This window comes from Podarcis vaucheri, assembly GCF_965113315.1.
Source record: "Podarcis vaucheri genome assembly, chromosome: 6".
Taxonomy (NCBI): Eukaryota; Metazoa; Chordata; class Lepidosauria; order Squamata; family Lacertidae; genus Podarcis; species Podarcis vaucheri.
The window spans coordinates 90,318,165-90,336,178 of record NC_138764.1 but is presented as its reverse complement, the minus strand read 5'-3'; the positions used below and the strand labels follow the sequence as shown (position 1 = coordinate 90,336,178).

General features: G+C 41.4%; 1 protein-coding gene and 1 long non-coding RNA gene across 4 annotated transcripts in view; one reads left to right on the top strand and one right to left on the bottom strand.

Annotated features, from left to right (window-relative positions):
- Positions 1-6,498: 6,498 nt before the first annotated feature.
- On the bottom strand, positions 6,499-8,503 carry LOC309534417. The gene is made up of 2 exons (XR_014220700.1): positions 8,422-8,503; positions 6,499-7,656 (listed from the first exon to the last, which is right to left on the bottom strand). It is a non-coding gene; the product is annotated as an uncharacterized lncRNA (long non-coding RNA).
- Positions 8,504-8,986: 483 nt separating this feature from the next.
- Positions 8,987-18,014, top strand: part of ZNF217 (zinc finger protein 217) — a 34,412-nt gene continuing 25,384 nt past the window's right edge. Inside the window, exon 1 of one of the 3 annotated variants that reach the window (XM_082225872.1) lies at positions 8,987-9,009. The gene's annotated coding sequence lies outside the window, so the exon portion shown is untranslated. Of the gene's footprint in view, positions 9,010-10,739; positions 10,832-10,949; positions 11,136-18,014 lie in introns of those variants that run through there. The other 2 variants (XM_082225870.1, XM_082225871.1) reach the window with 2 other exon arrangements.

Sequence of the window (18,014 nt, the reverse complement as noted above, 5' to 3'; positions counted from 1 at the left end):
CAATTAATTAACACGTTTAAGTAAAGTGAATGTGCAGAGGGAGACAGAGGGAGGTAGCTGCGCTCATGGGACTTTTTTTTTCACATCTGCAAGCATGGGGAGCCTGGTATGCTGCTAAGTCTTGGAGAACCATTCCCTGGAACGAAAAAAGCACAACCCACAATCCTGTGCCACTTTGCAATGCTAAGGTAAACTCAAAACACAACATCTACTGAAATCCTAAAGCATCCTGAAAGTAATGCAGAAAAATTGAAGACTCTTTTTGTGTGCAAGGGAAGATAACTATTGAGTAATTGTAGGGCAGATTTTGGCACAGCATTCATGAAATTGTGGATCACATTCCAGCAGCAGGGAGAGTTTTGAAAGTCCTATGCCTGTTTACTGATCACCACGAAAGAAGAGCATAATACAGAGGGGAAAGCAGTTAATCATGTGATTAGCTGATGGTTCAAGAATGCAGTGACTTGGAGCCTTCTCATCAGAGCTCTTGTCTACAGTTTTGTAAATGTAATCATGTGAGTCTATTAGTCAAATCTGCTACCACATCAAGAATGGCAAACTGTCTGCATAGCAATCACTTCCTGTAAACATACTACTGTGTATATCCTTAACAGAGGCAAAAAGAAAGAAATCTGCAGGACTCAACCAACCTGTGTGCTTGCATTTCCTTATTCCACTTGCCACTGAGTTAAAATTGAAACAGCTCAGAAACAAGCAAAGAATCCCCCAGTCTTCCTGAGAACTGCAAATGAAGATCATTTCTACCTAGAAGACTTTAATACAGTAGACTTCTCCAAACAGAATCTTGTTTATCCTCCCATCTTTTGGTCATACTAATAGGCATGTGAGATTAATTAACATAGGTATTGGGGCAGAGTCTCTCTTTACACACACACACACACACACACACACACAAAATATTTCCTGGTGCAGCTGCAGAGTTCTGAACAATATGTTCTACAGAACTTTTGGAATAGGGTGTTTTTACAATAATGGTCATATTTAATATATAAAGAGCACACACACAGGCACACTGTGACATTTAGTGTTCCTATCAGAACAATCCTAACCCCCAGATATGCTGGCTGGAGGCAATCAGGATTGTGCCCCACAACTAGCAGAGAGAAGATCCCTGAGCTTAGCTTTAAGTACCAGTGGTAGCTGGCATTAGGCTTTGTACAGTGGCGTAGCGTGGGGGGTGCAGGGGGGGCCGGCCGCACTGGGCGCAGCATCTGGGGGTTAGGGTTAGGGGGCGCAAATCCACGGGTTAGGGGGCGCAAATTACTTGCCTTGCCCGGGTGCTGACAACCCATGCTACGCCACTGGCTTTGTAATGTGGTCTTATGGGAGGTGGGATAGAAGTGGGTTCTCTGGCGAGTCCCCAGTATCAGGGCCCACCCACTACCACCCATATCAGCTTAGAAATGGTATAAACACCCCCTCCCTGAAACTAGTGGCTCGTGGAAAATGGGTGGGTGGAAGTTTTGGTCAGCGCCAGCTGGCAAAACTTTGGAAGTGCTCAACAGCCTCACTTAGGATTTGCAAAGTAAGGAGCAATACCAGTTCAAAATCAGTATTAATACTTAAGCATATTCCATTTACAGTTTTATCACATTCACTTTTATCCCAGTTTTAGAGGACCCTTAGGCAAGTTATTTATTTGATAAAATATTTGATCCCCCCACCTAATTTTGCTACCCTATGTAATGTGTAATGTGTAAGTTAGCACTTTAATACTATTATTTAATTATACTTTTTTTTTAAAAAAAGTGACAATGGGCAACAACCTGTGATCACATAGGCAATAAGAAAGGTATACAACTTGGACATGCATTACTAGTATTTAAACAATACTTTTACTAATGTCGTATACATATAAACCTTAAGGGGAGGAGAGGAGAAGGAAGACTTTTTTTTTCAGGAACATGATTTGTTTAATCCCTGTGAAACACTTCAGAATGTCAATACATTCTATACAAATATACTAATATAAGTAGTTTGATCTTTCAAACTATAAACTGAAATTCACATATGCACTTATTGTACTTATGTATAATCTGAAAAGGGCAAGTAGTAATTTAAAATACCTATTAGTAAGCAGGACAGATAAGATGTTTCTCCCAGCCCTTAAGCTACAGTACTGTTCTACTCTCCTGGCTTGTTGTTTTAAGTTGGAAGTGGTGGGTTGATTTGACAAATAACAGCACAAAGTTTACCCTCTCTGTCCCTTCTGTGCATGGTTTTTATTTATACTGAAGAAATAAGTTGCTGCAACAATTGTTAAAAGGTGGATACAAAAGGAAGGCAAAAGAAGAGAACTAGCATATTTGTACATATTGATGCCTCCCATGTATTAAAATGAGCAGAACTATGAAGCCCTGTACATCTCCATGACTAATGGAACCAATCAGCAAAACATAATGGGTGGTATTCAACTAAGTTTTACTCAAGAGTGGACCCATTGAAATTAATGAACCTAACAACCTTATGGGGTCTGCTCTGGGTAAAACTTAATTGAATACCACCAAATAGGATTAATGAGTGCATCAATGTGATATCTGTGATATATTTTAAGAGTGTATTAACAAAATCCCCTAACTTCTGAATATGTAAATTGCATATTTTATTAAACAGCAAAGCATGAGCAGAGGGGACTCTTCATCCTAGAAATGCCTTAAAGATATGTGGTGGCTTGCCATGTGTAGCCCTGAACTTGTGTCCTTTAGATAGCTGGGGTCCTACTCATTTTCATGAAGCAACTTACACTTCAACACCTGTTGTAAGACTGGTTGTATTATATATATTTATTTAGCAATAAATATAGTGAGAAGGGATGCGGGTGGTGCTGTGGGTTAAACCACAGAGCCTAGGACTTGCCAATCAGAAGGTTGGTAGTTTGAATCCCCACGATGGGGTGAGCTCCCGTTCCTCTGTCCCTGCTGCTGCCAACCTAGCAGTTCGAAAGCACATCAAAATGAAAGTAGATAAATAGGTACCACTCCAGCAGGAAGGTAAATGGTGTTTCTGTGAGCTGCTCTGGTTCGCCAGAAGCAGCTTAGTCATGCTGACCACATGACCTGGAAGCTGTACGCTGGCTCCCTCGGCCAATAAAGCGAGATGAGCGCCGCAACCCCAGAGTTGGCCATGACTGGACCTAATGGTCAGGGGTCCCTTTACCTTTACTTTAATAGTGAGAAGCCAGCGTATGTGTCATGTGATCTAGAGGAGAAAACTGCAGGCTGGAAATGCAGAGAGTGAGTAATGGCTGATTTCTGCTTGAATCCAAGACTGTGGATATGGGAGAAACAATATCCTTTTGGTATTTTAATACTATGACCCATACATCGCAGGCTCAGATTGTATATATGTGTAAATAAACCATCATAAGGACACCAGTCTTCTCTGTGCCTCATTCCCAAAAGGAAACACAACCCCCAGGAATGCACCTGGAACTCTTGGAATGGCACATTGCTCAGAGATTGGGATGGTGTACAAAAATACGTCAGTCGCCATAATGTGTTTCATCTATTATAATGGAGCTACATTTTATTTTGTAAGAGCTTGTAAAACTAGCTTCTGTTTTCTACCAAAATACCCAACCAGCAAAATTAATTAATGCACCCTCAGCCCAGGACTCTCACTGTCCAACATTAAAGAACCAGGGAAAACACCATCCCTTCCTAAAATACATGATGAAACATACAGATTTTAAACAATATTTCCAAATTTGTTTCCTCAGTCAGGAACGCAACAACCTTGAGTCTTTAAGCTGCATGAAAGCCAAGGATCTCATAAATCCATGAGCTAAAACTTAAAAGTGAAAAGTATATAAGTGAGATAGTAAAATTATGTGGGGTTTGCATGGCACTTCCTACTGACCACTCTGAATGGTGATTCAAAGCTGAATACAGTTTTCCAAGAACTGGTATGTCAGGTTTAATCCCCAGTGAACAACACATTCCATTTGCATAGTACTACTAACAGCAGCATTCGTTTACACCACACTACCCAAGTGATCAAAATTATGTGTGCCTTCTGAGTTTTGAGTCCATGTAAAGATATGCAAGCATAAACAAGGTTTCCATGGTGCAATCTGTAGCGTGCCCAAGCTACAACTTGACAAAGGATAACCCTGAAGCTTCCGAGTTTCTCCTTAACTCACATTTTAACCTCCAAAAGCAAGCAGGCAAAGGCTATGCAATGCTTAGTTGACACTAGTTATAAATTGCTAATGGAATGATAAATTGTATTTGCAGGAACAGGGCAGGGATACTATGGAAAACATTGCATAGTGGTTACAAGGATGAGCGCTGTGTTGATCCCAAAGCTAAGGATATAAAATGGTTCCCTTTTTTACTGAGTCACACAGGCTCCTTTTGTTCCTGTCTGAGGATACATGGTTGTGCCTCGATCATAGCCTCTGCCTGTGCCCTGTGCAGCTTCTCATACTGCATGGTTTAGTGCTGTTGTTAGTCCAAGGCAGTCCTCCCAAATTCAGGGGAGGACTCTTATCTGTCTACATAATTGCAGTTCCCAGCATTCTCTTTTTCTCGCATTCTTTATCACCCAAGATACTGTCACACTCCAGTGTTGCCAGATTACTGATATTAGATATTTATCCCAAAGCCTACAGATTCTTGTTTTCTGATAGCTAGAACCTCATACACACTCACTCACCAACTTTAGTTTCCTTCTATCCCCCTCCTCTTTGTGGCCACAAGCTTCTCCCTGCGCCTAAATAGTTTAAAGATTCTCCTCCTCCTATGTTCTTTTATATCTCTCTGTGGGTGGGGGTGGGGACTTTAACTTCTCATTCATCACTTCCCTAGCAGTACTGCTAGATCTACTGCAAATCCCTTGCAGTAGATTTTGATCTACATTCTGCTCTCCGCTGTAGGGCTTTCTCAGTGGTGACCCACAGGAGGTCCACTTCTCTTTTTCTTTTGCTGTTTTTCAAACAGAGGCAAATGTATATATAATTTAAAATCCATTGGATATTTGGGGAGCATAGTGTGTTAAGGGTTTGCTGTTTGCTGTTGTCTTACATACACCAAATTCTGGTTTTTATGTATTCTTTTTAGGTTTTTTATGCTAATTTTAAATTCATTTTTTGTGAACCTTTTCCTCCACTAAAGAGAGGAATGTAAATATTGTGGGTGGTTAGAGAAAGAACACAGGATCAGAACTCTCCTTTGTCCCTGCTTGGGGCAATGTCAGTAGCAAACTAGGAAAAAATAAGTCTCCAGCACATTCTCCCATGCAATGATCTTGCCTGAGTCTTCCTGTACACAAGAGGAAATTCCTTCTGTGCTGCTTTTTTCACTAAGAAGCCCTGAATAATTGTGCTAAGAGACCATCTGCCTGCAGCTATTCCTCAACAAGAAGTTTCCATTGCGGCTAGTCCTTATAAGAAATGAAATTCTGAGAATGGGTGTCTGAGATTGCTTTCTTCCTCCTCCCTCTTCCCTCCACATCCCTTTTTCCTTTTTTGTTGTGTCATCTGATATGCAAGGCTGAGAACAGGGACTGTCTTGCAATAGACTCTAGGTGCCCTTTTGGCTGAAGAGCAGGGGATCAATCAATCAAACAGTCTTATATATGAACAGGAATTGTTATGTAACAATTGTAACACTGTTAAGAAACATAACCTGGACCAGGGATGTGCAGGTGACAGGGTGGAGTTCTGCTCAGAGAGTTGGCTCAGATCTCAGAAATTCCCACTGAATTCTGTTACATCACAGTACATTAGCAAAACCTCACGATGACTCTGAGTGTGCACGTTATCCATTAGAAATTAATGGATGACATTCATTTCTAGGGAGGAAGCCTATCGTGAGGTGCTTGGGGACGACATTCCAGTGCAGACAAAACATGCACACTCAGCCAGTGCCAGTGACCTGGTTGCACAGAGAAGGTCACCAAAGAGGATAATGTGCTTTAATATGCAGGGTACATAGGCTGTGTACACATTACTGGCTTAAAACATAGCCAGGTCATTATTTAGTTCTAATTTGGATTCAAGTTGGTCTGGAGGGGAAATGCCAAAGGGATGCCACTAATTTTTAACCCAGAATCACATAACCTGAAGTGTCTGTAACCTGAGGTACCACTACACAGTTCAGCTGCCAGTCTGGCAGGCTTCTTTCTCTATGTGGAACTGGGAGCAAAGTGCTTTATTTGCTTATTTTTTATTAAAACATTTCTATACCACAAATATTTCTATACCTACCATAGCAGTCCTGAGGCAGCATAGCATCTATATCATCATCACCATAGAACTGTAGAGCTGGAAGGGATACCAAGGATCATCTAGTCCAACCCCCTGCAATGCAGGAGTCACAACTAAAGAATCCCTGACAGATGACCATCTGTCCTCTGCTTAAAAACCTCCAATGAAGGGGAGTACACAACCTCCCAAGTAAGTTCATGCCATTGTCAAACAGCTCTTACTAGAATACAGCTGGAAAGCACAGATGTATTTTTGGTGCATCAAAACAGCTTCTATCTGCCTATCTGAGCTCTGGCCTTGTGGCTTCTAATGCCAGAAGTGAGCCTGGCTGGGAAAAATGTATGGGGATGGGCTGCTGGAAAAACGGGAAGAGTACAGCACAAATACCAGCTTGTCCTTTTAAAGTGCAGCCTCACCTTACTGAGTGGGTAGACGTGTGTTCAAAGATCTAAAGCTAGGCAGTCATCAGGAAAATATCTGTCTTTGCTCTTTTTGTTTCATCCTTATATTGATATGTGTGGGAAAGTGTTAATCTATTCTAAATAAATACAGCCTGACTGCCACACTTCCAAGATTCCAATAGGTAAAGACAGTAACAGTGTTGGATACAACATTACCATAAAACACAGTCTTCCAAAATTGCACAGCTGCTGTTTATTGTTGCTCCAGTAGCCTTGGAGGGCAGATCAAAACAACAATGCCTATTATTTCAAATTTACAGAATGCTGCAGTTGTTGGGTGCCTGTTAACCTAAACTATGCCAAAGGAAGTCAGATAGAAGAAACAAAGTAAAATTTACAGTAGTGTCCTCTTCACTATTTAAAGAAGAAATTTACATACAGAGAGAGAAAAAGAGTTTGCTCAAAATGTACTTGCACTGATAAAGAAACAACTCAACTTTTGTTAATAACCTTAGTCACTATTCCAAAGCAACCTTGAAAGCTATTGTTTTGATTGATGAGGTACAACAGCTCAGGCCCAATGCATGGCCTGCTCTAGAAATGTACTGCTCTATATCTGACCAAATTGTCAAAGTAAGGAGTAAATTACAGAACTCCATTCTCCTCCCCACAGTTGTGACCATTATTTCTCCTACATGTTGCTCAGTCCCTTTATTCTTGCTGGTCCTCCATTGTTTTTAAATTAATTCTTACACCACTTAAAATGCACTGAATAAATAGGGACACATTTTAAAAAGTACTAGCAGCGCCTTTTTTGATTCACATGCACCAATTTTAAACAGCACCATGAGAGACACGCACCACCCCATAAAGTGACAGCACTTTGTTTTGCTGCACTTTATGTGGCAGTCCAGAGTTCAAATCTCACCCCAGTCATGGTTGCCATCCATCTGTCTCGGGAGACAATGGAAGAGTGTGCCATCCGGGGTAAAGTCAAACTGCTGGCGAATTACAGCGTTGTAGAGGCTGTAGAGACCAACATGGGAGAGACATGTTATATTGCAGCTGGGGCAAATGAAACCATGCTATTAGACAAACTTCTATCACTCAACCTGAGGACCTCATCTGCCATTTGGAAATAATAATGCTAGCCTGCCTTACCAAGATAATGCGAGGCATTTCAAATGCTTAAATAGAGTTTTATAACTATTAAATAATATATCAGAGAGCAGAGGGTTGCAGGTAATGCTGGGGAGATCCACCCCCATGACCTGGCTAAGTGACCAATAAGACACTAGTTTTTGGCCTCACAGGTGAATAGGGAACATCCCCCCCCTGCAACATCTGGGGGGCAACAGTTCCCCACAGCAGGCCTAACTTACGTCACAAGCGTGAGAGCCTGTGAGGGTGCTGCCCCATGCACAACTCAATGTGCCAGATTAAGGGGGGTGTGTGTGACTGCACATAGTGGGGAGTCCGACAACACTGACCAGTAAATAAATACCGTATAAAACAAATGTATCTGCCTTCCAAAGCTAAACCGAAAGCATTTTTTCTTGGCCTCATAACTTCCTCACTTCCCTTGTTCTTCATTCCATGTCTGAAATCTTTGGCCCGCCCCCCAAAACAAACCCACACATTTTCTCTCCAAAACCCTCCTCAAATTTAGGGGGGGGGGGAAGAAGGAAGATAAATAGCTATAACAAATTTATGGGGGGGGAAGGAAGATAAATAGCTATAAGGCTTTGTTTCGCTATAACGCTTTTTCTTCATCGCCCCGACTAGTCTTGCCTGAGAGACTCGCCGCATCCCCACGGCAGAAGCGAAGCGACCTGCAGCCCGCGGAAGCCCACGCCACGGTAAATTTTGCTGAATCTTTTAAGGTGCCCCCACCCCACCCAAGGCCCCTTCGTTGTCCACAGACTAAGGAGGAGGGTGGTCTCTCTGTGGAAACTTTATTAAAATGCCCCCATCTCCGCCCTAGATGAAAGAGCCCCATCACCAACAACTCCTTCTTCTCCTTCCCGCCCTCAGGCCCAACCGCTTTCCTTGGCGCGCGCGCGCGTGTGTGCCTAGATCTCCTCAGGCCGCGGCGGCCTCATCTCTCGTTTCCCTCCTCCGAGATATTGGGGCTGAGGCGCCACGAGGGCAAGGGAAGACCGGAGGAGGCCGAAGCGCCCTGCCCGCTGCGGGGCAGACGACGAGGCGGCTGGGCCTAGCCGAGTTGGGCCGCCATGGCGACAAGGCAGCTCCTCAGCTCGGGCGAGTCACTGTGAAGGGAACCTGCCAAGGCCACTGAAATAGACCCCTTTCTCTGTGGGATTTTGTGTGTGCTTGACTATGGGGATTATGGCTCGAGGGTCATTTTTCCTCTCGAAGGTGACTAGCCTCCCCCCCCCCCTTTCTCCAGAGGATGTGCCCATGGGCAAACCACTAAACGTTAGGCCGCGCTTTTGTAACCACTGCCCCGGGAGTAAATGCCATTGAACCCAATGGGGTTTTTTATCTGAGTAGACGGGGATAGGACTGTGCTTTAAGGATTCCGCCCCCACCCGCCCCCTGCTTTCACCCAGAGGGATTAAAATAACAGAATTACTGCCTTCAGAGCTGGCACTTTGCGTTGTGGAATTGTTATCATCATCATCATCATCATTTATTAAATTTGTATTCCGCCCCTTCATCCAAAGATCACAGGGCGGGTCGCAACTTCAAAATACAAAAGGAGAACACAAAATGTGTAACGAACCAACACACACACCCCTACCTCCCACAAACACCTTTCAAAGACTTTAGAATATTTCTTTCAGCCAAAGGCCCTGGTTATACAGAAACGGTTTTTGCCTGGTGCCTCAATATATGTTATAACCCCACTATTTTGTTGTTGCTCAAGTGTGTTTGATGAGGAACGAGGCATCTCTGGAAGGAGGTGTTGAGTTATGGGATTAGGGGTTTAGGCCGCAACCTTTGGGCGCATGCGTCCACAAATCCCATTGTGTTCTGTAGGTTTGTTTTTTTAAATGTCTTAGTAGTTGTGCCAAGGACTGTTTGCTACATAGGGCCTCAGTGGATCTCAGCAAAGCCTTGCGACATGGTAGTGGGTATGCTGCTTAACAGCATCGTAGATAAGTTTTGAAACGGCTTAGTATTTTATTGTTATGGTAATGATGCATTGATTCTGTCGTAAGCATATTTACATGGAAAAGTGGCTTACTAATTTTAATAATAATAATAATATTCCTTGCTTCAAGGAATATTCTTAGTTTTAGATTTTATGATTTATGTGTTTTCCATTTGGTTGTGTACTCTTTGATGTGTTTTATTTATTACTTGAGACTTTTGTTATGTTGGTAACTATGTAAATCTTGTCAGGTTGTAAGCTGCCTTGAGCATTGCTTTAACCATGGAAAGATGGCATACAAATAAAATGATGATGATGAAGATGTTTACAATTTAAAATAATTGGGGAGTGCATGTAGACATTTTAAAATGCATTTTATATGGGAGGGGTAATAATCCTGTCCTGAAATTTTGTAGGGAATTATGGATAAAACTATGGCAATGGGATGATCATGTGTATGTACTCTTTAATCAGTATTTTAGTGTGTGATTGTTTATGTTTTCATGTTCCTCTTTCATTCCTTTTGGAACTAAGGCAGTATATACATGTTTAATGTAAAGTAAGCAAATGAAATGTCCTTTCACAAGCATCCTTGCTAAACCCTGGGACATAAAAGGTGGCACATTAATTCATATCCGCCGTTGAATTGGGGAGGAATCGCCCCCTCCCCAGTAAAAGTGGACAGGTGTGTGCTTGCATACACCTAACTCTTCTCCCACCCATCCCTTTTCAAGACTGGTGGTTTCCAGCAGTGCCCTCATTGCAGCATCTCTCCTCCTCCAATGACTTTGGTTGGGAAATGCCCTCCCTTAACCTTTCTCCCAAATCCTCCTTTTCCCCAAATGGTATCAGGAAGAGAAAAGCCAAAAGGATCAGGTGTGTGTGTGTGTGTGTGTGTGGCTGTAGCTCACGCAACCAGCCTTAAAAAAAAAAAAGCTAACTCCCAATAGCCCTCCTTCCTCCTCCCACAAGAATCCCTCCTCCCTCTCTTCTTTCTCATTCAAACGCAGCAACTCCTGTTGTGTCAGTTTTTATCTTCTTCCTACCAACAGCCACCACTAGGCAGAGGAAGATCAGCAGCAGGTAAAAGAAACCTCCCTCCCCCCCTCAAAAAAAGCACCCCATTTTAAAGGTCTCGTCGTTATGCTATATTTCTTCCTCTTTCTTTGCACCCCTCCCACCCACCGAAAGGGAGGAAGATAAATAGATGAGGAAGGGGAAGATTAGCCTCGCTTCCTCTAAACTTCTTGCTGTGTGTGATTTCTGCCTCGTCTCTTCTGGCTTGCAGCCTCCCTCCCTCTCTCTCTCTCTCTCTCTCTCTCTCTCTCTCCCTTCCTTCTTTCTCTGCCATCCAAGTAGAGGTTTGAAACTTCCATTAGAGACATAGGTATTTGTTTTCAATACTCGATATGTCGATCTTGAGGAGGAGGAGGTGGGCGGAAGAGGAAGGATCTTCTTTGTGAGTCAGGGATGTTCCTGGAGGAAAGGTTTGCAATGTGTTTTGCTCATGGTTTGGGGGGGCGGGTGGAAGGGGGGGCTTCAGATTTGCTAATGAAAAGTTTATTGATCCGTTTTTGTCAGTTTCATTTTGAATGCTGCTTCTGCGGAATCTAATTGCCCCGGGGTGTTGCAGAGTTATTTCTCCCCCACCTCAAATTGTGTGTGTGTGTATACAGTATATATATATGTGTGTGTGTACACAATTTTTTTTTAAAAAAAAGGGGAGTGGAAAAGGAAGAGCTGTGGCTCTTCAACAACAATAGACTTTGCTAGGAGAGGAGGAGAATACAAATTCATTAAAGTGTGTTTGGTGATGTGAACTGACTTCCGTATACTGATACCTTACCTATATATGGGGAGACATTAATTATTGGCTAATCGGCTTCACTTTGGGTGTGTTAGGATTTGTGCAGTTGAAATAAACAAAAACCTATTCGCCAAAAGCAGTCATTCGACACGCAGTCCCGTGTGCCCACCCCTCCCCTCCCCTCCCCCATTATAATGTATGCTGTGTGTGAATCGCCTTGTGAGTATCAGAATCGAAGTGTTAAAAAGAGTTTCTGAAGTGGTAGCCAGCAAAATTTCTGTCTTGGCTTTCTAGCTTGAAGGGCTTTTGGATGTTCGAATAACTTCGGCATTGTGGTTCAGATGGAGTGTTTGCAAAGGAAAACAAAACGAAAAGGTTCCTTGTGGTTATTTTTTTGTCCTTCCTAAAATGACCTTGAAAGCTAAAATATACACATCGCTTCTGATGGGTGGAAAGGGTGGGGGGGCTGAGGGGCGAGTAGAAGAAAGAATCTAACATATAGCCAAAAGCAGAAATAGGAACTTAATCATGTAGATGAAGTAAAATCTTTTACAGAAGAATGTGAAAAGGGAAGTTTCTGCATGTGAAGAGAACAGAAGGAAATAACACACTTACAAATATGTCGTGGGGGGGGGGAAGAGAAGAGTCATATCATTCTTCACAATGTATTAGGCCTTGAGAAGCTTGCCTGATATGATCAGGAAGGCAGGGAAATAAAACGCCTAACTACACACTGAATAGCAGGCATTGACTTGCTGACCACTTCTGTTGGCAGCTAGGGGCTGGTTTTTGTGTCTGCAAAGGTATCTGAGCACAGTGCTCTTATAACAATGGCTTGCAAATGTTTTCTCTCGCCATGTTTTGTTACACTTCAGGGGGTCTTCTGTAGATTTGGGACTTGAGATGCCTTTTTTAAAAAAAATATGTTATGACTTCATGATTAGTTGTTTTCTGGATCATCATGAAAGGATTGGCTCACATAAGTAGGTTAAACTGCTTTCTTTGGAGGTGGGGGAGGGAAAGTAGGTGGAGTTTGATCCTCTCTTCTCCCCCCCCCCCACTAGTTTTATGTGAATTGATGAGTCAGTATTTAAGATGTGCAGTAGGCATGCCAGCTTGTGATGGGACATCAGTTACTTCTTTTTATTAAGAACTCCCACTTGAGAGAATACTAAAATGTATATGTTGCATGGTTAATAAATCTGGAGGTGGGGGAAAGAGAGAGAGGAGAATTCCCTTGGTTTTCTTGAAGTGATGCTACTGTTGAGGCTTTATTCAGATAATCATCATGCATAACAAACAGCTGTAGCTGAGAAAATATTTCTGTGGACTATTGATTGATCTGACATACCAAGTTATATTCCCTTCTGCAAAGTTTGAGTCGTTGATTTCAGTTTCATTGTGGTTGTGTGTGCATGCATTGGATTTCTTTTTGTTTTTTGGAGAGAAAGAAGAGTGTAAGCCTGTTTGGAAAAACTTAGCATGTACATATAGCTATTTGATAATAGTGGGTTTTTAAAAATATAAAATAAAAATGTATAAGGTTGATTCAATTATGTCTTCATCGCTTTGGAGCTGCTTGAATGACTTGACATGAGATTAGGTGCAACAAAAGAGAAGGCAGGGGAACAACAGCTGCCTTCCAGTTCTGAGGCACTATTGCTCTTAGCAGGAAGGCATTTTATCTTTTAGTGCTGTGTTGTCAGGTTTAAATGTTAAATATTTATATTCCTGTGAAAGGTTGTTAGACTACACTTGTGTGTTAAAAAAAAAAAAAAGCACACACACACCATGCATTTACTAGAGCCTTAAAAAGAAAAAGATGACTTATATTTCTGCCTTTACCACAGCCTGTTTAAGATCTGATGTTAAAATACCAAATCATCCAAACTTTTAGCTCAACTTATTTTTTGGCTCTGAAAAGAGCCACCACTAGTTTGTACTTGCTTGGCTGCTGTGTGGTAAGAACTTTTTAAGGTGTGGCTTTAATGGCAGCTGACGATTCTTGCTGAGAAACAAGTCTTATTTTTGGTACGTGTCTCTATGGAAATTCTATGTGAGGCAAAATTGCAACATTGAATGTCCCCTTTAAAGGGGGAAAAAAGATTTTATATTGTCCACTGAATAGCTCTTCCTTAAAGGAAATAAAGACCAGTGCTGAAAACTTCCTCCCAAGTTACATATACAGCATACATATTTTAAAGTATGGGTGTCTTTTCTATAAAGTTTCAACATAAATAACTTTTTCATGACCTATAGATGTTGGGGTTTTCTGGTTGGTGTTGTTGTTCCAAACCACAGCATGTCTTATAATGGTAACCCATTTTAGAGTAGATGGGAAGCCATTTCCTGGATTTGTTTTAATTAAGCAGTGTTATTTATAAATTTGTGGTTCTTAAAAAGTGCCATAGCGAAGGGAGGCTATATTTATAGGGGTTTTAAGAGGATTGCTACTGACTCCTTCAACAGAAATTGCATTAGATTCCAGATGGAGAGCTATTGGGTAGCTTGGAATATCTCCTTTGTTTTGGTGGAAACTGGCAAGGCGAGGGGGTGGTGATATGACTGGAAAAAAGGTACTCTGCACTATTCTTTCACATTTGTTTGTTTCATTTAGGGCTTCTTTGAAAAACTCTCTGCCTCTCAAACACTTAGCTGCATTACTTAAGAGTGTTGCTATACTTTGCATCAATGAAATTGCACGGTTGAAGATTTTATTTGCCTCCTATATGTACAAGATCAAAGTGAAAAGCACGTCCCTGATCCTAATCGTGTTTGAAAGTAAGTCCTACTGCTATTAGTGTGGTATAATTCCAAGCAGTTTGTTCAGCATCAAGGTGCAAATTATTGCATGTTTGCTTGGAAAAATAGTTGAAAATGAAATTACAGATCTCATTTGACTTTCAGTATGGTAGCAGCTGTGTAAAACTGAGACTTTGTAATTAGGATTTTATAGGCCAGGGAAGTACTGTAGTGATAAATATGGCCTAGTTTTAAAAATATCTAAAAGAGAAAATTCTCACTACTTCTGTGCCAGGTATGGCGAAATGTTATTCATACCACACACAAAAAACCACACTCTATGGTGAATGAAGGACTTCTTTCAGCTCTTTACCTATAGTTAAAATGACTAAACTTTCCTATCTTTAGGCAAATTTGAAAGAGAAGCTTGACCTTTGAGTTTACTTGCTTCCACAGAGATTCAGATGATTAAATAAGTAAGGCTATTGGACTGTCATTTACTTATTTATCTCATGTCATCCTTTCCAGTTCAACCTACTATTTAAATGTAGAAAATCAGCAAAATTTCTGCCACAGCAGGGCTGCCATTACTAAGCTTACAAGCCCTCCTTTATTCTCATTCTCTTGATTAGAACATCAGGAGTCCAATACAATTGCCCCCCTTCACATAATTACATTTGCTACGCCTTTGGCATAAAAGATATTCATTCATTATGAACACTTTTTGAGCATTTTTAATGACACTCAAATCTGTGTAAGGCTCCAACAAATAAAAATTAGCAGATGAATAATACAGAAAAGTATAAAAAGGTTGGATCCTATCACTGGAGATTTGTAACCACTTACAGTATTTGAATTGGGGAAAACATGTTTGTATAATGTCTTGTGTAATCAAGTTTTTGGACCTTAGAAATTGGGTGAGTAATCTGCAGCTTGTGTGTGTAAATGTGGATTAACAATTGTAAATTTAAGTTTACTAGCCCAAAGCTAGTGAGCTGGTAGCATTTATATTCTTGTTCCCAATCTGGGGCAAACATGGTGGTTCTTTAAAAGTATGTTTTGTAGTTTATCAGCAGTTAGTTGAATTCTTGGTTTAACCTTTTTAAAATTGGTTCATAATAAAGTTAAATAACGTTTTGCTCTAAGCAACGAATCCTTGTGTCTGTCCAAGAATTGGAAGAATTCCACAAGTAGGAATTTTCTCCTTTTTTCAACCTCCTGAACTGTTCACATCAACTATATCAGCAGCTTTAATTAGCATCCTTGAATGACATAGCAAAAGAGGTTAGTAAATAGCATTTTGTGTTGCCTGTTTGTGTATGTTAGAAAAGTGGGGGTGGGGGTAGCACATAAATTGGCTCATGAGGCATTCCACTTTTGGGGAAACAATTTCTGGCACTTTGGATAATACGACAAATCCCTTTTTGCCAGATGAGTCTCTTAGTCAGTTGCGTTGACCAAAAGGACCTCATATTCTCCACTTTAAATATTGAAAATAACAGTCCAGGTTTAGAAAGCATAGATCAGGGTCAGCAACCTTTTTCAGCGGTGGGCCGGTCCACCGTCCCTCAGACCATGTGGTGGGCCAAACTATATTTTGGAAAATAAAAAAAAGAACGAATTCCTATGCCCCGCAAATAACCCAGAGATGCATATTAAATAAAAGCGCACATTCTACTCATGTAAAAACACCAGGCAGGCCCCACAATTAACCCAGAGATGCATTTTAAATAAAAGGGCACATTCTAGTCCTGTAGAAACACGCTGATTCCCGGACCATCCGTGGACCGGATTGAGAAGGCGATTGGGCCGCATCTGGCCCCCGGGCCTTAGGTTGCCTACCCCTGGCATAGATCTTGCATCTGATATATATTTAGGTTGCAATGCTTTGCACACTTACATAGGAATAACACATACCTGTGAATTCTATTTAATACAGTGGAGTACACATGCATAGGATTGTGCTGTTAGGAGTCTTCTGGTTTTGCTTCAGATACATTGGCTTGGTTCCTTCTAAACATTAAATGTAGGATTGTCTTCTTAAAAAGAAACAGAGATCTCCAGAGTAGGTAAAGGTAAAGGGACCCCTGACAATTAAGTCCAGTCACGAACAACTTAGGGGTTGTGGCGCTCATCTCGCTTTACAGGCCGAGGGAGACGGCATTTGTCCGCTTCCGCAGACAGTTTTTCCGGGTCATGTGGCCAGCATTACTAAGCTGCTTCTGGTGAAACCAGAGCAGTGCACGGAAATGCCGTTTGCCTTTCTGCCAGAGCGGTACCTATTTATCTACTTGCACTTTGACGTGCTTTCGAACTGCTAGGTTGGCAGGAGCTGGGACCGGGGGTTTGAACCACCAACCTTTCGATCGGCAAGCCCAAGTGGCACAGTGGTTTAACCCACAGAGCCACTAAATCTAGGGCAGGGACAATGACTTGTTTCCTCCCCAATACTAGATATCAGAGAATTTAGTTCTTTGATACAGTTTTATTATGTAAACATCTACTCTGAAAGCAAATTAGCATGTGATTTTTCCTTACTGGTGAATACATTTTGCTTGTAGGTGTCACAATCAAACTGTAGGAAAGGTACTTGGAATAAAACAAAACTTGTTGCAACATATTTTCACATGATCCTCAAATGCATTTGAATGGAGTAAATAATTTTACCCACTGGGAAATCTTTGACCTATACTTTCAAGGATTATTGGGCTCCTGAGCTGCACAGATGCCGTGAAGTGATCATATTCTTGCTTGTTTAACTAAATATAATTTTTGTTCTTATTAAGGCCGAGTGATTGTAATTATATAACTTGAAATCATGCTGCTTGATAAGTTGATTATAGCATATGCTGGGTAAGTCAGGGTTGGTGACTATTTTAACAAATGTTGGTTGTTTGGTCAAAAAACACAAATACACAAATACCAACCATTGCCTTCTTAAAGGTAAAGGGACCCCTGACCATTAGGTCCAGTCATGGACGACTCTAGGGTTGTGGCACTCATCTTACTTTACTGGCCGAGGGAGCAGGTGTACAGCTTCCAGGGCATGTGGCCAGCATGACTAAGCTGCTTCTGGTGAACCAGAGCAGCGCACAGAAACGCTGTTTACCTTCCCGCCGGAGCGGTACCTATTTATCTGCTTGTGCTGTGTGCTTTTGAACTGCTAGGTTGGCATGAGCAGGGACCGAACAACGGGAGCTCACCCCATTGCGGGGATTCAAACTGCCAACCTTCATATCGGCAAGCTCTACGCTCTGTGGTTTAAACCACAGCACCAAGCTCAATTATGTCCTGTGTATTGTTAAATTGGTCATAGTGAGCTCTACAAAGAAGAAACCAGCTGTATTGCTAAATATTAGTTGTACTGCAATGATGTTTAGGTTGTGAATTATAAACACCTGGGAGTTACTTCCATGTACCTTCCTTTTTTTCCCTTTTCTTTTTTTTAGTAAAACCTTGGCAATAGGTTTAGTTTTTATTTGAAGAGTTGCAGCTAATCAGAATAGCAATAATCTTTCAGAGCTGTGGTTAATCATAGAAATTGTTCTATATTAATTCATGATTTCTATAGAACTGGTTAATTTGGGTTATATGTCAGCCATGAACAAGCAAGACTCTGTGCTTGCTAGGGTGAGATAGAAGAAACTTGAGAGTATATATATTCAGAAGGAAGAGTTTGGTGTGTCTTGATTTTATAGCTACAATATTTCTGTGCTT